Source organism: Podarcis filfolensis (genome assembly GCF_964270895.1).
Source record: "Podarcis filfolensis genome assembly, chromosome: 6".
NCBI classification, from domain to species: Eukaryota; Metazoa; Chordata; class Lepidosauria; order Squamata; family Lacertidae; genus Podarcis; species Podarcis filfolensis.
The window spans coordinates 58,537,729-58,561,403 of NC_139609.1; the positions used below are offsets into that span (position 1 = coordinate 58,537,729).

General features: G+C 44.4%; 1 protein-coding gene and 1 long non-coding RNA gene across 3 annotated transcripts in view; one reads left to right on the forward strand and one right to left on the reverse strand.

The window, feature by feature from the left end:
* LRRN2 (leucine rich repeat neuronal 2) overlaps positions 1-19,370 on the reverse strand; it is a 146,990-nt gene extending 127,620 nt beyond the window's left edge. Inside the window, exon 1 of one of the 2 annotated variants that reach the window (XM_083618199.1) lies at positions 18,586-19,370. The gene's annotated coding sequence lies outside the window, so the exon portion shown is untranslated. Of the gene's footprint in view, positions 1-18,183; positions 18,496-18,585 lie in introns of those variants that run through there. The other variant, XM_083618198.1, reaches the window with a different exon arrangement.
* On the forward strand, positions 14,565-18,288 carry LOC310764400. Its single transcript, XR_014549146.1, has 4 exons — positions 14,565-14,614; positions 16,595-16,705; positions 17,409-17,619; positions 17,819-18,288. It is a non-coding gene; the product is annotated as an uncharacterized lncRNA (long non-coding RNA).
* Positions 19,371-23,675: the final 4,305 nt, after the last annotated feature.

Consider the following 23,675-nt stretch of genomic DNA (forward strand, 5'->3'; position numbering starts at 1 on the left):
CAATTTGTGGTTGGGACCGGTGGTAAAATTATGCCACACTAGGAGCAGCATGCAACAAGATATTGAAGTACTAGGAGGTGAGGGAAGAGAGAAGCTTTTACCAGAAATGGGGAGGGGGGGAAATCTATTATCATTATTCAGTGCCATTCGTTCCTCTTTCAGTTGCTTTCCAAATCTACTGCTCCATTTTCAACTTCTTCTTTTTTAAGCATAATTGATTTCCATAGACCTCCCTGGAAGCACAGTCCTCAGCCCTCCTGCTGCTTTGTATCAGCAGCAAAGTAATGGGCACCATTTTTCACATGGCAGAGGTAGTGTTTTGCTGGTGCCGGTGCATAATCAGAGAGGGAGAAAGAGGGAGACTTGGGGTATGATAAGTTATCGCCTTTAAACATAAACAGGTCCTGTTAATTTAACTTCCATTTAAAAGGGGAAATGGCACAGGAGGAAATTCAGCACTTGCCAAACAGAAAAGGACAAATGCAATCAAGCTGGTGATGGGGGATTTATCTGCGGAGGATGTGTGTGTGTGTGTGTGTGTGTGTGCACTCGCTACAAATAAACCAGGAGGCAACGAAAAAAATGAAATGCCAAAAAGATGCCTAGATAGCATCACAGAAATCCATTTTGTCTCATTTAAATAGGAGCTTAATGAAAAAGAAGGTGCAGCAGAAGATCTCAGCTCTGGAATATGACACTCTCGGGTAATCTAGACACAGTTTTCAACAACAGGCATTGGGAGCAGCTCAGGCTTAGGATGGTGTCAGAGGGAGAGTCCATTAAAACTGGCAGCATCACTGAGAAGCTGACTCAGGAACTGGCTTGCAATTCCTTGGAAGGGGCCAGGGACACAGCAGCTATTTCTCTACCAAGGAAACTAGCTAAATGTCAGCTTCACTGCCTGGCTTGCTGCTGCAGAGATTATAATGTTCACAAATGTCTCCTTGGATCCGTGTGTAAGAATCTTGATAAAATGAAGGGTGAGGCTCTCAGACCTCTCTGTCTGGCCTTCAGGACTTTCCCAGGCTAAGCTCCCATGTTGCCCCGCCCTTTGCCCTCCTCAAGTCCTTGCACCTGGCTAGAATGTGTCATTAAACTGCAATGATGCCTTTCGCTCATCTAGATGGAGGTGTGTGTGCATGTGTGTGTACAGAAACTTCTGGTGGTTGCATGGCTTGAATGCAACCTATTGAACAACAGGGTGACATCATAGCTCCACCCACTTTTTGTCCCTGGCCCCCACCCACCATTGAAAAGAACATAGAGGGAATGTGGCCCTCTGACTGAAGAAAAAAAAAAAGGTTTCCCACTTCTGCTATTAAGGATGAAGATTTTGCCTGCACTGCCAAAAGGCATTATACCTCTGAATAGCAGTTTTTGAGAATCACACGTGGGTGGAATGCTGTTGCTAGCTTGCAGGCTTCTCCCAGGGATCTGAATGGCCACTGTGAAAACAGGATGCTGGACTAGATGGGCCATTGGTCTGATCCAGCAGGTCCTTTTATGTTCTTATGGTAGGAGGATGTTTAGGTCACAGCATGGGCAAATGATGGGGGAGCTGAACCCTTCTCCTACTCACATTGCTACTTTCCCAAATCACTTCTCCCTAGCCATTTTTTCTCTTAGTGGCAATCTGCCACCAGACTGGGGAGATGGCAGATGTTCATTATCGCTGTGTGTATGAAGATGAATTTAGGTGACCATGCATAAAAGTAGCACTGGGCCAGCCCCAGCATTAGGCAGAGTGAGAGGGCTGCTTCAGGTGGTAGATGGTAGAGGACAGGGAGCAGTTGTAAGGTCTTGGAGGAATGGGTTGTTTGTGCCCTACAATCTGCCCTGCCTTCCCATATCTAGCCTCCTGACATCAGGAGCAGTGAAGGGCGCTGTCCTCTTGCCAGTGCTGAACTTAGATTTGGCTGCTGGTCTCTTCAGCTTCTGTATGTGAAATTGGGAGCGCCATCTTGCCCTTTGCCTCATGTAATGAAGCAACTTGGCCAGCCCTGATTTAACACAAAGGTTTGCTTAAGCAAGGCTGCTAGGCAAGCAAATGTTCATTATGAATACAGTGTTTGCAGCAACTTTGAAATGTATTTGTTTTGTCGAATCCCCGCAACAGGGTGAGCTCCCGTTGCTCTGTCCCTGCTCCTGCCAACCTAGCAGTTCGAAAGCACGTCAAAGTGCAAGTAGATAAATAGGTACCGCTCCGGCGGGAAAGTAAACGGCGTTTCCGTGCACTGCTCTGGTTCGCCAGAAGTGGCTTAGTCATGCTGGCAACATGACCCGGAAGCTGTATGCCAGCTCCCTCGGCCAATAATGCAAGATGAGTGCCGCAACCCCAGAGTCCATCACGACTGGACCTAATGGTCAGGGGTCCCTTTACCTTTACCTTTTATGTCCCCAATAATTTTAATGGAATTTCCAAATGTAATTAATAAATGTGTTTTGGATTGCAGCTGTTGGGGTTAGAAAATGACAATGGTCACAGTACACACAGTTATACTATTGCAGTCATTATTATGTCAACCCCCACATTTTATGTGAATTCTCAGCAGGCATCCCCTACTAACACACACAGAACATATGCCTCCTTACTACTGAAACTTTTTGAGAAGAGGTCATGGACAGAAAGTCTTCAGATTTACCTTCTGAAGCAGAAAAGGAGAGTAAAAAAAGTCCATTTGAACATTATACTTTTTCCACAGTAGATTCAGGCCCAGTTTTAAAATGTACCTTCAGCGCTTCTCAGAATTGGTCATTCAATATTTGTTAATTTAATAATTTGATTTCCATTAGTTCAATATTCAAAATGGGATGTTTGCTAATAAAGTAATTCTCCAGCCTACAAATCTGGATAGTCTCCCTAGAATTCTCAAGAATACTGGAACATTTATGAGAGCAATTGCCTTTTATGCTCTAATTTGCTAAGTCAGTAGTGGCACAGTAGAGCATCTGTCCCAGGTGCCTTCACTCCTGCTACTAACCCTTTCCCCACTCTCTCTCCACAACAGTTACAGAAGCTTCTGCCTAGGGAGATCGTGGTTAAAAAAGCCAAGTAGTTACAGGACATGATTTTCCAACTTACCCTGGTTGACACATCAGGGGGAAATGGTCAGTTGAAGTTTGAAAGAAAGCTCCTTCCTTTTTATGTTGAGCTTTCATTTATCTTTCTCCGTAAGTATTAGAGATGGAAATAGACAATTGGATAATATAGACTTAACATAAAGAGTCAATGCCATCTTCTCTTAGATGTGAAGGATCCTATCTCTTTGAAGTGATTTAATTAGATCCTACTTCATGAAGCAGTTGGCAGTGGTTGGCCAATGAGTATTTAGCTTTAACAAATAATTTTAAACACACCTATTTTTAGTTACAAAGCTGCATTATGCATTCAATTTTACTTATTCATAAGTAGTAGGAACAAATGGGCACAATGAACCACCTCCTGGGAATGTATTTCTCCTGTATGTTGGTCAGCACAAAGGGATGTGGAATAAAAGATGAAAATCTAGGCTTTTCAAAAGTATATGACTATTTCCTGGTTTTTAGAGAAAAACAATGGAAGACCTGGGGATATTAGATGGCAAATCAGGAATAGTTCTCTGGCTTTAAAAAATAATTTATCAGCAATTAAGAGTATTAAAATCAAGCAAGTACCACTGAATTTCACAGAAGCACAGGCGATCCTCTGGAGAATAGAACAATTTCTTGTCTTGTCTTTGAACTTTTAGGACTGATTCAACTCAGATTTGATGAAAATGAAAGGGGAAGAACAAAGCCAGCCTGATATAACTAGGCGTCCTTGATAAAGTGTAATCTTGGAGGGGAAAATTATACCCAGTGATATTCTCTACTAAATATGACTTTATAATGGAGCAGAAAAAGGTTATTAATTCTAATAGGAATCACTAGAGTCTCTATGGGGTCAGTTGATATTCCAAGCATTTTAGACTCAGAAGGTGCTGGAGGGGAAAGCTGGCATTAATACCAAGTAGAACTCCTGAATAATTCATCACAAGTAAATTATATGGGGTCTCTCATGCTTCTGGTACCATTATCCCTGTCTAGAAGTCAGCACATCGTTGGTAGGAAAGATGGTCCAGTAGTGAGCGAGGATTGCCCTCTGGATAGGCATGATAGTAAATTTTAAAATCTTTCGGGGAAAGAGCATTTCTTTAAATTCACAGATTCCTTCTACTAAAACTAAATGAGAGGTTTTACGAGCATAAAACTCAAAACAGAACTCCAGAGCCAAATTGTATTCATTTTGCTATTTAGAAGATCTCTTTAAAAAATATTTAACTGTAATGAATTTCCGCTCATTCAGCCATAAGCTAAGACTGGCTGCAGCTTCTGAGCATGTATATGCATGGCAAAATGGAGATGTATATTCTTCACTCAAGAGGGAATACATGTGCCGGAAAACATTTTATTACATTGAAGCAATATCTCCAGCTTTGCATATAAATGGTTGCATGTGAATCAAGACTGTAAAACCAAATGGAATGAAATGGAAGGAACAACAAAAAAAGTTATTCTAGCTTTTGTCAGAAGGAAGGATCTGTACAGTTCTGTTCTGTGCTCTTATAAGAATGTATGAAGAGCCCTGCTGGATCAAACCACAGGCCCATCTAACCAAGCATCCCGCTTCCAACTGCAGCCAATCAGATGCCTACAAGAAGCCTGCAACCAGGACATGGGGAAATAGCCCTTTTCATCATCACCATTTTTTATTCTGAACTACTTCAGCATCAGCAGTGCATCTCACCGGAAATGCAACACCTACCAACATGTTACTTCCCCACCTTATTCAGAAAGGTCAACTTCTGTGACTAGAACACGCCATATATAATATGAGTGCATGTACAAATGTAGTTGAGGTGTCCATGGACAAGCTTGTCTTCTTGGCATTCATGGTCGAAACCCTCCCCCTAATCCACTTCCTGCACACAACATGCTCCTTCTTTTCCTTTGCAGATCCTCCCTTCTGCCTGGGTCACCCAGTGTGAGACTTGCTCATTGTATTTTGTGCATGACCTTGAGGAGTTTCCTTCTGCCTCTCCCAGCTATCATGACCCGTTCAGTGCAATCCTGCTTCTTAACGGAAGGAACAATCTCATCATATATGCACAAGCAGCGTATCTCAAGCCAAAGGATTCCACCACTCTACTCCCCCCAAATAGCAAGTATTCCACCTTGCATGAAGAGAAGTCACAGGACTTTGCTCCCTCTCGCCCACTGCCTTTCCCCTCTGACAAAGCAAAGGGGCTTGAACAGACCCCCATTTAGCTTCAGTGCCTGAGATGTGCTGAGATGCAATCGGAGCAATTTTCTTGACCATTTATTGCCTTACTAAAAACCACTCATTGGAACAGCCTTTTACACAACCTGCAATAAATATATTTATCGCAAAATACTCTACCCCATCAACAACCTCCAGACCTGCACGTATATTTCACTGCCTATAAACTGATTGATGCCCTGGAACTGCTTCAGGCTCTTAAACAGCTCTCCTTCACCTACTTCTCATTTCCCATGGCTTATGGGGAGGAAATACAAGAGGCTTGGGAGGCACAAGCTAAGTTCCAATTGGCCTTCAGCACAGGAAAGGGGAGGTGGGCAAGTGAGGTGGGGATGTCGCCAGCAGGACTGGTGCAACTATTGAAGGTCACAGCAGAGTTTCTTGTAGAACGTATGGTTGCTCTTTCAAGCAGTGATTGAGTTACGCTGATAAGGCTTTCAAGTCATGTAAATATAAAAATAACAGGGAATTAAATGACATAGGTTAAATGTTGCTGTGTGACTGACTGCTACCTGAACAGCAGGGTAGGGCTGGATTGCATTATAGGAGCTGTGTGCACAACAATTGACTTCAAGCTAGCCATTTGCTGGAATGGAGGAGAAATTCATTTGGTCCACATTTTGAAGTGAACTGAACTAATTTATTGGTCCCAGACTTATGTGTGGATTGGAACACAGCTATTAACTAGATTATGCACTCCTCTAAATGCAGCTTTGGTTGAAAAAAAATGCATACAGTAATGTGTATTTTATGGGAGAAATGTGTATTTTAGAGGGAAATACATTGGAAAGCATACCAAAATGCATATTTGGGGGAAAGAATGCCTACAAAGCATATCTACCATGTGTTGAAAAAGCAAACAGTTTAAATGATAACTGCCATATATTTTTCTTTTAAAAATATGCCAAACCAGCAGGAACTGACCTAAGACTGAGTGCCTGGGAACCTGACATGGAATGGAAAGAGGCTGGTTTGTCCATCCCCACTTCAGGTCCAAACTGCTTTGACTGATGGTTCACTAAAGGGTATGGCTGATCCAGTCATAGGAAATTTGGTGTTTTGCTGAGCCTCCTTAAATGCCATTTGGCAGAAAGGAAGCATACAAATCTTGCATTGAAATATTGATGAAGCAATCTGCTAGGGCGAAATGACCTTAGTTCAGAGTGGAAGGACTCTAGAACACACCAAAGCATCCAATTACCAGACAACTCCTTTCCCTCCCCAGCAGCAGATACTGCCTATGATTCTGTCCACCAGTTGCTGTACTGGGTCCTGGGGAACACCATTGTCACCTAATGTCTCTTTTTCAGACCACAGCAATTTTGGGGCAGTGAGATACTGTATTATGTAAGGACCATGTCACTTGCCTCTTGGCCCCAATGATTATTTTATCTGCTCTTGTCTTCTGGCCTGCTATAGACAGCCTGATCCCATTTTTACTTACAACAGGGAAGAGAGACAGAGAAGGATGCACAGAACAACTGCTAGAGCACACACTCCTTTCCTGATAGTAGATTGAAGACACATGGTGCAGCCACCTCCCTGAAACTTATGAGGTCTGAGTCTGGCCATTGCTTGCATGGAAGACCATGTAGGGATACCATGTATACTGCCCTGAGTTCTGTGATGGAATAAAGGTAAGGAATAAATGTAATGAGATGATTCATGTACATACCAGTTGCTGGGTATCACAAGTGGGGAGAATGCTGTTGTACTCATACCCTGCTTGTGGGCTTTCAATAGGCTTCTGGTTAGCCATTGTGAGAATAAGATATTGGACTGAATCAGATTTTTTATCTGATCTAGCTGGCCTCTTTTGTGTTCTTAATGATTCATGACACAGTGAACTCCAGTGCCTAAGGAAATAAACAGACATTTGTCTCCCTAATAGTTCATAGATCATAGAATCATAATTGGGAGGTGCCATTCAGGTCATCTAGTCCAACAACCTGCAATACAGGATTCTTTTGCCCAAGGTGAGGCTCAAACCCAGGACCCTGAGATTAAGAGTCTCATGCTCTACTGACTGAGCTATCCCAGAGCTGCAACAGAACTCATTTAAAAGAATATCACCCAGAAAGATAGCACACCCCATCTCACCAGATACTGCTCCTGTATGACAAAATGAGGTTTACACAGGAGTAGGACTGGGTGGTTTGAGTCACTTCCTTAAATTGTAGCACCAGCCTTGATTTCAAAAAGCATGGTGCAATTTTGTTTTTGTCTCCAGGTTTTTGATGCAAAAACTTGGTGTTGTGATAGAAGAAGAAATCTTTTGGGTGTTTTTCTTTTCAGGTGGTGGGGGACTGGTAATTTCCAGAAAAAAAGAGAAAGGGAATATATTTCCCAGGAAACAATAATTTCATTTGCAGGAGGCCACACAACAGAATAAGAGAAAGTGGCTGGCACATCTTGCTCATAGAAAGAGTCAGAAGAAGATATCATCAATCAGCACGCCAGTGGCTCACACCTCATTGCAAAGAGAGTCCAAGCGAGACACAGATCTCCATTGTGCTCCCAGGCGCAAGGACTAGATTGCAAAAGCAATTGGCTGCAGCAAGCGCCTACATGTAGGGAATTAATTAGTAAGCCCCAGTAGGAAGGCCCCAGGTATCTACAGGCCAAATCCTCATGTGATCTAAACCAGCAATACCAAGAAGATTGGCTGGAGACAAACGGATTTACACCAGCTGAGGATCTGGTATACAGACACACAGTAAAGTGCAACGACAGGATTTCCTGAGCATCACAGAAGTATCAGTTGTTTTTAAGCATCCATTCATATAGCTCAAAAGCCAGTCCAGGATGTATGATGGGATTAGGGAAGAAATTAAAGATGAATTTACTAATTGTAATTAAAGATGAATTTACTAATGCACACTTTCTGAAACAATATGCAGACTGAAATATAATCATCCTTTGAAATCTGCACTCCTTCAAATGTTGCAAAGCACATATACTAGAGAAAATGTGCCTAAAACTCATACACATGACATACAAAATACACTATATTAGGGAAATATACTTTGAAATAATGTGTATTGAAATAATGTGAAATAATGCCAAATTTGTATATTTTACAAGAAATTCACACTAAAATGCTAATGAATTTTCACGAGGGCCTTATTTTTGTGGGAATTCCACAAAAATGACATAGCAATGTGAAGAACTGAAATGAAAAAAATTGAGAAATTGGCAGATTTGTCCATCCCTAGTCTATGGTCTTTGATAATGAAGACCAGAGGCTTGCTTCTGATGTGAAGGGACTAATTCAGGGTACTTTAAAACATCACAGACTTGGCACAAGACTGTGTGTATTAAAAATATATATAAAAAATACAGAAATGCTAATCATATTTTGCAATAAAGAAAACTATACAAAGGAACTCATTGTCAGAATTTTAGCTATGGACCAGTGGCGTAGCGTGGGTTGTCAGCACCCGGGGCAAGGCAAGTAATTTGCGCCCCCAAACCCGTGGATTTGCGCCCCCTAACCCATGGATTTGCCCTAACCCCAGATGTTGCGCCCGGTGCGGCCCGCCCCCCCTGCACCCCCCACGCTACGCCAATGCTATGGACAAATAACAACCTTTTTATCCAAAATAACGTATTTTTCGCTCTATAGGATGCACCTAGTTTGGGGGGGAGGAAATAAGAAGAAAAAAATTCTGAACCCCAGAAGCCAGAACAGCAAGAGGGATCTGGCGTCTGGGATAGCCTCTTGCTTTTCTGGCTTCAGGGACAGCCTTTGAAGCCTCCGCAGGGCAGCAGGGTGCCTTCACCCCGCTGCCCTGTGGAGGCTTTGCGCAGCCATCCCCAAGCTAGAAGTTTGAGACGGAGTGCTGTGCAGCGCTCCGTCTCCCTGTTCTGGCTTTGGGCTTAGCTGCGCAGCCTGAATTCGCTCCATAAGACGCACACACAATTTCCCCTTTATTTTTAGCAGGGAAAAAGTGCATCTTATAGAGTGAAAAATACATAAGTGTTAGTTGCCAATCTCTTAAAGATGTTTCTCAATTTAATTCTTTCTGCAATTTCCAGATTTTTCACAACACAGTTGTAGCATTTAAGAGACTGTAGATTTTTTTCAATTTGCTGTTAATAGAAGTGAGCTACCTTTACCATAAACAACTGGATATTGGGGCAAATTTTGTGTTGTTTAAATTTTCTTCCTGATAGGCATATTGTCGACCCTTGATTAGCTTTCAGTGGTAAGACTAGAAAAGTATAGCATCACTAGCTAGACAGACCAAGAAGCAGAGAGGTGGAGATGTAGGATAACATCCTTTCAGATAGGAGGATATCTGCTCAAACAATCTAAGTGTTTACCAAAGCAGTAACTGACTTTTGCCAGCTTTGTGCCCCAAGGAAATTATGGAGCAATCCATCATCTCTCAGTCATTTCAAACTTCCAGTAGACAGGTATGCCTCTTGTGTAAAGTAAAATCCAGTTAAATTCTTGGCCAGTAGCCATGTTGTTCAGGAACTTTTCCACCCTTCCAGCTCTTTTTGACCTCAAATTGTTGGCCTTCACAATTTCTCTTGCAATATTATTTCCCAAGTTAACAATTCAATGAGAGACTTATCAAAAACGGATGCCTGTTAATGTGGCTGGATGTTTGTTCCAACAACTTATATGTGATTACAAAAATCATTGTATCTGCGCAGACAAAATAGCATCAGTTGCTACCTGCTATGCCAACTGTTCCCTGAGCTCCACAAATGATAGCAAGTTTTTAGTTATGAAATACCTTCTGCTTCTATGAGGTTGGTTGCAGAACAACTCTTATTGCCCGGAAAACTGAATAATATATAGAATCAGTAATGATTGTATAATGAACTTCTGTATCTTTCTATAGTAGCATTACCACTGGTAGAATCAATTATACAGCCAAATCAAATGCGTCTGGTGACAATTAGTTACAAATGGTGGCATTTTACAACGTACGAGACTGGGCCCAAACCCACTAAGATAAATAAATGTGGAAAACATTCTAATTCTCCAGATTGTGCCAAGTTTCTCATTAGTTTTGAAGATTCTAGGATTACCTCATAAAATCACTGCCATTCCTGGTGACAGCTACAGGTGATCAGTAATTCCTACAGGGAAAAAATTCTATCAGAAAGTCACATTTGATTGGAGGGGGCAGGGTTGGAACTCCCATATTCATTCCTCCAGAATACTTTCAGGTTTTCTCTACAATCACTACCACAATGTTTTTAGAACTGAAATTCTCCAACATCATATTGTATGAAGCATCCAAATTATGTTCTCAAAAATAAAAATACTGTTTTGTTTTTTTAAAAAAAAGAAACAGAAAACACCACACTTTATAAAAAAAAATGATGGTGAAATCCTATACACATCAATCTAGGACTGCCCTGCAAAATGCCTTAGACAAAATCCCAAGTTTGGACAGGACTGCATAATGTAATTTGATGGCGATTCCTCTAAATTCAATGTTTCAGCAAGCAACCAAGTTATCCTGGCTGAGGTCTACACCCTCCAGCTAAGAATCAGTTGTGTCCAACCTAGTTTTAAATGCAGGAAGCAGAAGGAGGTTATTATAGGGCTAACAGATCTGACTGTCAAGCTGCTCTTCCAGAATACTTACTGAACTTTATCCCCTTTCCTATGCTCATTTCATGACTCCCAGCCATATCCCCTTGTTCTCATAATTCCTCTTCTACTTCCTATGCAGATAATTCAGGTGCCGGACCTGCAGCAGACCTTTTATCTCACGAGAACAGAAGAAAGCCTCTGGATATCACAGGATATCACAGCAAGATTCTGCTGCTGCCGAAGTTGGAGGTACTTTGCAATTCAGGGCTCATTCACAATTCTGCTTGTCCCGTGCCCAGAGCCATAGCTACTAGGGGCGGGGGTGGTGTTGTTTAGCCAGGGGTTTTGTTTTTTTGCCCTGGGTGAAGCCTCCAGAGGGGTGCTATTGAGGCTCCCAACCTCTCCCTCTCCCTCCCCCCCTGTGCGTGCGCACGTGCAAATGTGCATGGGAGGTGTGCCAAACTGGGTCTTTGACCCAGGTGAAATAAAGCCTAGTTTCACCCCTGCCATGCCCAGAAAACACAGGTCCAAGCACTTGTCTATTTTTCCCACCACTTTCCCTGGGAAAACCTGCTCTTTAAACATCAAACCCAATTGATGTTTGCTCTGATTCAGTGGTGAAGATTGGGTTTTCCCTGGGAGAAGAAAACAGGACAAGCAGAAGTCTGGATGAGCCTTCAGAGGACTCCCAGATTATTTCTCCATCTATTATTGGACCATGTCTGCCTCATCAGTCAACTACATTTATTTTGTCACCTTGAACTGACATGTATCTCTGGTTGTGTGTGATGGATAATATGATCCCATGGCATATGAAAACAGTTCAGGTTGCAGCTGACTTTCCAAACCACATTTGAAGCTTTTGACTTGATGGGACATTATAGATCTGGAGCCTTTGTGTAGCAATTAGTTCACTTTTTACTTTCATCAACCTGAATGGCAATCTGGATTAAGAAGGAGGTTAGTGATTTCTAGATTTACTGACAGCACAGAAAACACATTTTGAAAAACTTGTGGCTACCCTGCAGCAGGTTATTTATTCATGGCCTCAGATTATTGAAAGCTTGAAAAATCAACCAGGGGTGGTTAATAAATAGGAGAGTTCTGAGCTTGGGTTACTGGATACTAATTCATGGCTGGCCAAACTCTCTTGGCTCTGCTTCTGAGAGACTCTACCCCTTGTTTCTGAGAGACTCTACCCCTTGTTTCAATTGCTTATGCCAAAATGGGTTGAAGAGGAACCAAGAGTGGGTAATTTCTTATAGGATCACACCAGTACAGGAGAATAACTTTCCCCAAAGAATCCTGGGAGCTGGAGTTTGTGAAAAATGTTGACCTCGCAGAGCTACAATTCCCAGCAGCCCTAACAAACAACAGTCCTTGGGAATCTCCATGACTGTTAAAGTGTGGCTGTGACCTAACGTGTGCCATAAGCTGTTGTAATAGGACATGTGCTTGCATAGGTACAATACTTTGAGAATAATTTTCTAGCAGAGAAGATATTTGAGCCACTGGAAAGCAAAGTCCGGTTGTAATAAATTGTAGTCTGGCATTATAATGTTAACAGAATGACAATCAATCTGGAAGCAATAATTGAAAACTCCATATAGCTCTTCATTCATTTAATACCAAACTCGCTGAAGATGCCTCTCTGGTGTCTTCAGATCTATCTTTTATGAAGAATCTTGTCTAACCATTCAAGGTGGTTGGCACAGACATGCAGATGTGTATAAAAATAAATGTCATAACACAACCAGTTGCTCTGCATGAAACAGTCTTTGGAAATAAACACATCAAAGAGCAGGAAGGAACAGTTTATCCCAGGAAGCCTTTGATGTGAGAACAGAAATAAGAGTAGAACATAAGACAGACCTTGTTGTATTGATACATCTGAGAACAGACCATAGCAGAAGAAAAAACACTTATGGGAAAAAAATATTTTGAGAAGACACTTCCCAGGAAGAAACAGTTTAGTTAAGGTGATCCTAAGGAAACTAATTGGCATATTTTCTGATATCATAGGCATAGCTGTAAAAGGCAGGGGTTAGATACCTGTTACCCTTATCACCATCTATGGTCTTGTTTTGATTAAGAGAAACAAAGATTTCATTACATAACATAAATCACACTAAAGCCAAAACTGGGCCACCCAAGACATTTTGCTACCCAAGGCAAGAGACAAAATGGCACCATGTGCAAAAAATGCTGGTGCTAGTGGGTGAACCGTCCTTCAACACTGGCAACAGGACAAACTCCTCCAATGTTCATGAGGGCAACAGAGCAGCTTAGAAGGTTCAGGAAATGCCATGTGGCATAAACTGTCTTGTCCACCAATACCTTGCTCCCATTTCCTATCCCTCAGCACCTGCCACCTGAAGTCATCATGCCACTCTGACTAATGGTAGGGCCAGCCCTGACTAAAAGTCCTGTGCACACATTACAATTATGTACACTGAGCATACAGGAAGAAGAATGCATAAGAGCTGCACATTCAGCATAGCTTGTGTGTGTGTAACAAACTTTGTTCGCATAAATTCTGTATGTGAGGTAGGGAACTCCACTTTTTGTGTATGAACATTATGTCTCTTGATGGTTATGGTGAAAAATATTGGGGGCTAGGCCAGTGGGCTGAGCAGGTATACACTATCAGTATACACAGTTATAATATGTCATAGAATCACAGAACTGTAGAGTTGGAAAGGACCCCAAAGTTAAATCTACTCCAACCTTCTGCAATGCATTAATCACATCTAAATGTGTGCAGCTCTTATGCAAATGCAGCTACAGACGTGAATAATACTTGCATCAACAATCCCCTTTTCTCACATCAGGATCTGAGTTACTCCAGTTCATAAGACATTATGATGTATCACAGCTCACATCCCTGAATGGACTCAGCACTCCTCTTGTTTCTGTAATATAACTGTGCTGCTATAGGATGAGATAAGAAGAACAAAGAGAGAAGATATTTATTTCTTTTCTTTTTCTTTCTTTTTTCTTCAAAAAAGCCTTTTATCACATGAATGAATTCAGCGGAAAACCTTTTCACCAGGCTCAGGCGGAAGTTCTATGTAAGATTATGTAGGATGGAAAGGTGTCACCTTTTATTGAGCCAGCCTCAGCTGACGAGAATCTTTCAAGCAGCATATAACTCTACTTTGGACAGGAGTGAATACTTAGGCATTAGCCTTAAGCTTGTACTCTATGACTGCTCCCACGAAAAGAAACTCCAACCAATAAAATCCATCACCTTTCTCATTCACAAAATCCAACATGGTAACACCAAAACAAACAAACAACAAATCCAACCAAGTAACCTAAAACATATGTGAAGAAATTCATGAAGCTAAGAATGAACCTTTGCTCTGGGTATTTGGAGGTCTGTAGACTAGCACGTGGAGATGAATAGTATACTTGGTACAGTACTTGGTTTTGGAGGAGGCAGATTTTAAAATCTGTTTTGCAACAAACTTCCAGGCTGGATTCCAAAATTTCTTGAATTCTAGAACAGCCTCACAGCCTTTCTATCATATGTGCAAAACCTGCTAGGTTGGACTGCACTGATTTCAAAAAATATATGCAGATTCATAACCCAGGCTGCAGTGGCCTCATGCACTAATCCCCCTAGCATGTAATAAAGGCCATGTGATAATGACATTGTTGATGTGTACATTGCAGCGAGGCCTTTGAGTATGTGTAGGCATAGAAGAAAGTTCTAGAACCCACTAGGATATCCCCCCAGCATCTAGGTTCTGGTAAGTCGGTGCCACATTCGCTGCCAAAATGTACACACATAGATGCCATTCTCATGTTTCATTGAACTCATGGTAACAATTCTGATCTGCCACTTAGGGTTGTTGCAAAAATTGCTGGAGGAAATGTATGTGAGGTGCTTGGACACTCAGAGGTGTGTTATACAAATACTAGATATTAGAAGCTGGTGGAACAGTTTTAGTAAATTACATTGCCCAGAGCTAGTCAGTCTTTCAGAATTTCAAAACTGGTCCAACAGAAGATGTCATGACAGCTTCATTGCTTCCTTGAGTCCTTGGGCCCAACAACACAACAATTCAGTTTTGTTTTTGCTTGAAGCTAAATACAGTGAAACTCAATAACTCGCACAATGGCAACAACAGTGGTTCATGTTGTCTCTAATATTCTCTTGGAACGTTGCACTACCAAAATGTAATGAAATCTTTCAATTTTCTTCCCAGGTTGCTTTAAATCCAGCATATATGTTCTTGCCAAAATTTGGAGAAACTTAACATTTCCCATTCTCTCTCTCTATTAACAATCGCACATGTATGCCAACATTTACCAGAATTTGGACGGGTGTAGCATGCATAATATATGTAGGCAACACATATAAAGGTAGAGAGATCTGAGAAACTCAGCTGCCCTGCTGCTACCTGGCTTCTCCTGCTCCATAAATTTTGTCAGCACAGAAACTTCATGTGGAGTCATTTTGTATCAATGCAAAGCAACGACAGTTTTTCACTTGCTTTTAACACTGATGCTGAACTAGTGTAAGTGTCACTATTTAAGATGTAAGGCTATGGAGTAGCGCGGAACTAGGTCAGCTAAAAGAGGGTGGTTTTCCCCAAGGTGAACAGCGACACCAGGTCAAGGAACACTGCAGTATATTATCATGGGGCTGGAGAATGGAAGCAAGAGGTTCGTTTGGTGGTGAGAAGACCTCTTGACCCACAAACAGGGGAGATGTGCAGAGAGAACTCCTGGCAGGAGCTCTATGGGAAAAGGCTGTTTTCCAATCACTGGGCCATTTTGCCAGTGGAAACTCCTGAGGCCACAGCTAGGTGTGTTCTCTGCACTGGGTTCCCAGTATTCATATTCAGGGAGGGAAGTCACTCTGGAGTTTCCTCCTACAGGGAGGAATGGAATTAGAATGGAATTTGTTCCACTTGATGAAGGAAGGACAAACTGCAGCATTAGCCCTGCTTACTTAGCAAAGCGCTTCTACGTGCCTGCCTTCCTGCCGGATGCTCAGCGGAGCACAGAAGTCCCTTGATCTCAAGGGCAAACAGCAGCTCGACTGTTGCTTAAATAAGGGAAATAGGATCATCACAGAAAATTCAGCATACCTCCAGGTCTGTTTCCTCACTTTCCTGCTAGTAGTTGCCCTCCAGGCTCATCTGCCTTACTTTGAGTCCCTAAGATATCTACTTGCCCACCTCCTGGGACCAAGACCCTTCTTTTTCAAGATATCCAGATATTCTGATGGCAAGCCGCAGGTACCTCCTAGTCCTAGAAGAATGGAGGGCAACCTTTTGGAGCTGAATCTCCCTCTGGCTGGCAATAAGCAGTGGCCGCCAAGCCATCTGATTATGGTTTCCTTCCAAGAGCACATCCCGAGACTCTGAGAGCCTAGTGAGGAGAGGGCTGAGCATTCAGAGCACCCAGCTGACCATACAGATCAAGACCCAAGAGCAACTTTGGGCATTTAACAGAAGCGGGGGAGGAAAGGAAGTGTGACTGACTTGCGCTCCTGCTTTATGCACTTCTCCCCCCCCCCCCCAGGTGAGATGTGTGGTCATACATCTCACCCTAGTGGAGCTATGTAAGTTCCACCTGCCAGTGTTACACAGGAAACACAAAATGAAGGGCAAGTCATTTAGGCGTCCTTTCTGTGTGCAAATCCCCCTCCACAGCGTGCACACACATTAGAGGTACTAATAAGGAAAGCTAACACAGGTCAAATTCCTTCACTTTTTCAGCAACAGCTTGTAAAGGATCGGCTACTGCTGAGGAGAAACACACTCCCTTTCGACAGAAGAGCACCATTGTGCCAGGAGCCTTGCATTGGAGGCAAGGGGGAGGACCCTTCGGTAGCCCTGCAACACAAGCCTTTTGGCACTGAGATTTTGTAGAGTTAGCTGTGCGTACACCTTTAGAACACATTCTCCCCTCAAATAATTACCCCTTGAAGAGTTGTGATCCCCAGCAACCCTTAGCAAACTACAGAGCCCAGGAGTCTTTGAGGGGATGTGCGCTGAATGCACTTTAAAAGTATAGTGTGCACACAGCCTTAGGCAAAGGATGAGAGAATGAAAGATACAGGTCCATGCATCTGGAAAGAAAGGAAGGAAGGAAGGAAGGAAGGAAGGAAGGAAGGAAGGAAGAAAGGGGGCAAGTGATCTGATTGCTATGAGGGGAGCTATGCACACACAGACTTCCTGATGCTCACTGTAAAAAATATCCTTCCTTTTCCAATGTCCCCCGCCTTCCCCTCAGAGAGAGCTTCTACTCCATTACTAGGGAAGGTTTGCTTCACAGCCATGATGATCTAACACAGAAGTGAAAGAAATACAAATTATTTACAGATCTATTTCATGTGACGAAAGCTCCCGTTGGAAAAACTCCCTTTGCCTCGCCACAGGGATGCACTGCTTTCCCAAGATGGGTTGCAGATCAGAAGCAGGATTGCAGGGGGAAAGGGGAGCGGGGCTGAACAGAATCTCTTCACGTGTGGGTAAAATATGCCATAACCACAACAGGGAAACGGTTCGGCAGGGCTGTATTTCTCCTTAGGCACATGCAAGGAAGGGAAGGAAGGAGCAGACAGCAAGCACAGCCCCCTCCAACGCCTGCACTTGTTCCGCCAGCAACTCTTCGGCAGAGCTGACCCCCACAGCCTTCCTCGCTCGCTTCCTCGCAGGCTAGCCTGGCTCTCTCTCTGGGATGACGACAGACAGCCCATCGCCGGGTTATTGCAGGAGGCTTTAGGGGGCTGTTGGCAATGGTGAGTGAAGGTGGTTCTTTGGCTTGTCTGCAGAAGCCAATGTGGCTTCCTAATGCACCAAGTTCCTGTTCCACCACCACCCATCTCTCTCTCACAAACACATACACGCACACGCACACTTCACTCTCTCGATCAGCTCTTCCTGGGTACAGTATGATGTTTGTAATCAGAGCCCTTTTCGTTTATGGCAGCATCGCAGGATGGAGACTGCTAGGCTGGACGGCCAGATCCCAGGCAACCTCTTAAGATCCTAAGGTTCGTCGGGGTGAAATGCGCGGGGCCAAGCGAGCCTCAGCTTCTCCGCCAGGGGAGTGGAGGCTGAATCCTGTGACTACATGTAGACGACCGGTGTCAACCTCCTCCCCCTACCCCACACGGGGACCACCCCCTCCATGGGAGCCACTCCGGATTGAACACCCAAGTCAACCTCTCCCCAGTCGGACGAGGGGTTTCTGCGCTGTCTGATAGCATTCGCCAAGACCCTAGTTTGGCCTCCTCACCATCTCCTTGGATAATTGTGTGTGTATGTGCATGTGTGTGAGAGAAAGAGAGACTCGGACACACCTGGATCAGAACGCCCGCTCTGTACAGCTGCCTCGGATTCCAGAGGATCGACTCCGGATCTACGCCGCTACCGGCCGCGAAATCCGGATCGAAAGTTCGCAGTCGGTTAGCGCCTTCCTCTTTCCCACCTAGTCCGTCTCCCTCCAGCTTTGACTTTCTTATCTGCTCCCCGCTCCCAAAACCAGACCATCCGAGACACGAGAGCGACACGGCAGCGGCTTCATCCCCGCGCGAACCCCCTTCCTCGCTTCTGCCTCTCCCAGAACAGGAGAGCGCGCGCGGGCGAAACCCACCCAGAGAGGGTGTCCGTCAAATCAAACCTCCCTCCCCGTCGGCACCCCCCCACCTGCCATCCCCCTCCAATGCCCCCGCCACGGGTAAAGGACAAGGAGCTCAACTTACCCTTGGATTCTCCTCTCTCCTCTCCTCCTAGCTGCTGCTCCCTGCCATCGAGGCACGCACATCTGGCTCAGACGGATCCCTGGAGTTGGCAGACACAAGGAGGCTGGCGGCCGCAAGTGGGGGGCGGTGCAGTTCCGGGGCCCAGACGAAGCTCGGGAGCTTGCCCAGACTCCCCCACCCGGACGGAGAGGATGGCAGGAGAGGGCTCTGCCTCCGAGGCTCCCTCCTTCCTCGTTCCCTGCGCGCGCTCTCGCTCTCTCCTTTCCAGCTAGTTGTTGGGGAAGCGGCGGGGAGAAAGATCCTCTTTCCTTTCCCCCTCTTACATCTTACAGTATTTGCGATCTCTCTCTCCTTTCCTCTCCGCCGCCGCCGCCGCCACCACCGTGTACACCTCCCTCCTCCTCCTCCGCCTCCTCTCCCTCTAGACTCCCTCCCTCCCTCCTTCCCTCTAGCTGGAGTCTTGTCACTGCAATGTGCCACCCACCTGAATCAGCTCCTGCCTGCTTTGCCACTTAACTCCTGAGGCACCAGCCGGCTCGCTGTGGTAAACAACCCGGGAGAGGGACCCTGCCTGCGTGGCAAGAGGCAGTGGTGATGGTGGGGACGCCCTGGTAGAGCAGGCTGCTGGCAGCCAGAGCCCAGACTTCAGGAGAGCAGCTGTCTCAAGGCAAAGGCTGCCATCTCTGGGCGTTCGGGTGGAAGTTGCCAGAGATCGTGCCCAGGCGTGCGCCGCCGTGGGGTGAGGGAGCCCACAAGTACCCCAGGGGGGAGGAGATCAAGGCTGCAGAGCCAGAACTTGCTTTTATTTATTACTTTTGTATGCCGCCTTTTACCGACAAAGGAGCCCAGGGCGGGAGATGTGGAAACGTTAAAACAATGCAAAGTAAAATAAAATGAACATATTTAAAATGTTTAGAACATTGAAAAACATCAAAAAGCAATCACATACCCTCACAGTTGGTAAATTCAAGGTTGCCATGGCCAGTTTTGCCTATAACCCATCAAATCCCTGAGTAAACAGGAATGTCTTTCTGTTGAAAGTCAATAATGAGGGAGACAGAAGCACCTCACCAGGGAGGGCATTTCACAAATGGGGAGCAACCACTAAGGAGCCACTGTTGTTACAACTCCTATGCCTAATATTATTAATAAAATGTCAAGCAACAAAGCCATAAAACAATATAAATTAAAACATTAAGACTTTCTTAAAAAGAAAATTAAACACAATCCCAAGATCCTCACAAACCAGTGCTTTTTTCTGGGGGTCATCAAGGGTATGCAGTACTGGCACCTCCCCCCCCCCAATGTTAAGAATGTGGCACTTACTGTAACAACTTCATGGTGAGTACGGATGTATTTTCCCCCTAAAAAATAAAAAAGCACTGCTCACAACCAACCATTTCAAGGTTTCCAGGAACAGTCTATTTCAACTACCAAATGCTGGATGAACATGAATGTTTTTAAAATTCCTCCTGAGCAGCAATAATGAGATGACAATGGCAAAAAGGGCTGGGGGGAAATCCATTTGAAAAGTGCTGAAGACAGAGCCGTACCTGGGGGGGGGGGGAGCCAGGTTTTTTGCCCCAGGTGAAGCCTCCAGAGGGGTGCCATTGAGGCTCCCAGCCTGTGTGTGTGCATGCACGCAAATGCACATGGGGTGTGTGTGTGTGCACCAAACTTTGTCTTTGACCTGGGTGAAATAAAGCCTAGTTTCACCCCTGCTGAATCAGTTTCAAAAATGCTCCGTCCAGGCAAGCATAAGAAGAAGAGTTTGGATTTCATATCCCGCTTTATCACTACCCTAAGGAGTCTCAAAGCAGCTAACATTCTCCTTTCCCTTCCTCCCCCACAACAAACACTCTGCGAGGTGAGTGGGGCTGAGAGACTTCAGAGAAGTATGACTAGCCCAAGGTCACCCAGTAGCTGCATGTGGAGGAGCGGAGAAGTGAACCTAGTTCACCAGATTACGAGTCTACTGCTCTTAACCACTACACCACACTGCAAGAAGAGCCTGATGGATCAGGCCACGAAAGACATCTACTCCAGCATCCTGTTCTCACAGTGGCATGCCTGGAGAAAACCCACAAGAAGGATTCAGGCACAAGGGCCCTCTCCTTTTCTGTGGTTTCCAGCAAGTGGTATTCAGCACCACTGCTGCCTCCAACTGTACAGGCATATTACAGCCATCTTGGCTAGTAGTCTTTGATGGTTCTCTCCTCTACGAATTTGTCTAATTCTCTTTTAAAGCCATGCACATTGCTGCCTCTATGTGGGAGCAAGTTCCAAAATTTAACTATATCCTGTGTGAAGAGGTTCTTTCTAAAGCAAGAAGCATTATCAGAGTTCAAGGACACAATCCAATCAGGGGAAAATTAACAATATTAATATTAATTGTAATTAATAACCCACTTTTTTCCTTACCAGGGACTCAAGGCAGCTTACAGATAAAATAGGAACAGCTAAAAACAGAGAAAAGAAAATAATTACAAACGATTAAACATTAATAGAATTAAAACTATATACAAATTTAAAAGAACTATTAAAAACATACAGATAACTACACTAAAACCAGCATGGTGCCAGCCCTTCCCTTTAAAGCGGTCCGTTCCCAAAAGTCTGTTGGAATAAGAAGGGATAACAAGGAGGGAGCCTGTCTAACTTCTCTAGGGAAGGAGATACAAAGTCTGGGAGCAGCCACTGAGAAGGCCCTCTCCTGCATCTCTACCAAGCATAGCTGTGAGGGTGGCAGGACTGAGCAAAGTGTCTCCTCCCTCAGAACCTGGGCAGATTGTATGACAGAAGATGGTCTTTCAGATAGCTTGGACCTCAGTCATGTACGACTTTATAGATCATAACCAGCACTTGGAATTGTGTCCAGAAACAGACCAGTTGCATGCTCCCTACCCTATAACCCCTGAGGAAAGCTTGAAGCATGGCCAGCAAGGGATATGTCTCAAGGGCTAGACAGAGAGGGCCCCAAGTGCCCCACACATGGAGTAGGAGAAGCCTTATGCTTCTTTGCTGCAAGACAGTACCAGGAGTTCTACAGGGAAACATCAACAAGAGAGTCCCATTGCTGTGTACTGTGTGATGCAGGTTAGTGTGCCCTTCACATTAGAGAACCCATATGCACACACTGAAGCAGAGGAAATGGAGCAGCTCAGGCTGCTGTCCAAGAAAGAGGAAAAAGAGAATCTCACGTTAAAGGAAGAAAATGTGTCTCAGCAGCCAACCTAAGCTCAAAACTACATGCTTCATTTATTCATTATGCTATTTATAGGTTGACTCGTTATAGAAAGTTATCTGGGCAGCTTACAGCATAAAACATTGAAACATTTAAAAATCACATTACAGTAAAATTGAATAAAACACCAACCTTCCCCAGCTATGATATAGCTGATTCAGAAGATCTGCTTCCTGCTAACTCTCCTCTACACCAGTTTCAAATATCTATGGATTTAATTCTGGCCCTTTTGCTATAATGACATAACACAGAGAGCTAGCTACCATACTGGAGAAACCTGTTCAAGAATCCTGTTATCCTAAAACAATATAATAGTTCATTGAGTGTGCTGTCTACATTGGGTACTTAGGACTTAGAATCATAGAACTGTAGAGTTGAAAGGGGTTCTGAGGGGTCTAGTCCAACCCCCTACAATGCAAGAATTTCAACTAAAGCATCCATGACAGATGGCAATCTAACCTATGCTAAAAAATCTCCCATGTCACTCACTGAATTGGTACCTTTTACCACATGGGCTGCTGATTCAGGTTGGGACCCACTGCTTGCCCCATGGGTGTTGAAAAGCCTGCCTTTTCTTCCAGAGGCGCTATCATTGCCAGAGTCAGAGCCAGCAAAAGCTTAAGCTTAGACATTGAGCACCTGACATCCTGTACTATAGCATGGCATCCAGTACTCTGAATCAGCCTTTGCCTACTTGGTGCCCTCCAGATGATTAAGACTACAACTCCCATTGACTAGGGCTGATGGGAGTTGTAGTCCAAAATATCTAAGAGGGCACCAGGTTGGCAAAGGCAGCCCTAAATCCTATGCCTAGAAATAGAGATAACATCAGAGCTTGGAGCTCTTCACCCTCTTGAAGGCCCATGAGAGTTCACAGCAAGCAGTGGAGTGGTGGTGAAGATCAACTCCATTTCCTTATAGCTAAATATTCATTGAGATCCAAAAGACCACTAATGCCCTAACCATGGCTTTTGTTTAGAAGCTATTTTGCAAACTGTGGGACTCAACATGCGAGGACGATGGAAGAAACCGCCAGCTGAGAAATGCTGGGCTGTCACCTCCATCTCAGAGTCAGCAGCACCACAAAGGCTGACACAATTTTGACAGCATCGGCGGTGAGTCTGTTTTTAGCTGTCCTTCTAAGCTTTCTCTCAAATCAGCTTTATGAAGGCGCCAATAAGCACTCTTGCTCAAATTCCATTCTGTGCACACCCTGGTTCACCAAATAATCAAATCTACGTAAGGGGCAGGGGCAGCCCATCCTGTTCCACCACCTGAGGCAAAATGGGAAGGTGCAGCAGCCAATTCCAGGGTATGACCCCCAATCAGAGCTGGCTGGCATCAGCACCTGGCATCATTGGTCAGCTGCCAGGGCCCAAGCGGTTTGGCAGAACCCACTATTATGGTCCACCCCGCACCTCTATTAAAAGTTCCTGACTTGGCACTTCAAGCATTGTCAGGAAGGATCTAGCCAGCCCTTTAATTTTTGACAGTGCCCCTGACAGTGTCAGTCTGGGGCACTGTGGGAAATTAAAAGTGTGGCTGGACACAGCTGCCAAGTGCTGTACAGAGCATTGCCTCTGCAGTCTGATAAGCCCACCAGGCTTCCAGAGGAATGGGGTCTCACTTCATCTGAACCCTCAAGCCTTAAACCTGTGCTGCCTACAGTGCACTGTTATTTGAGTCAAAGTTGATGGGGTCACAGCAGTTTTGGGGCTCCTGGGAGCACCAACAGTGACTAAGAATAGGCACTCATTTCTTGTTTTGCCTTCTTTGCATGTTAGATTTTAGATGGTGACTTGGTCTCCTTCCTAACAATATGCCTGAGGGCAGTGAACTAGAGAGG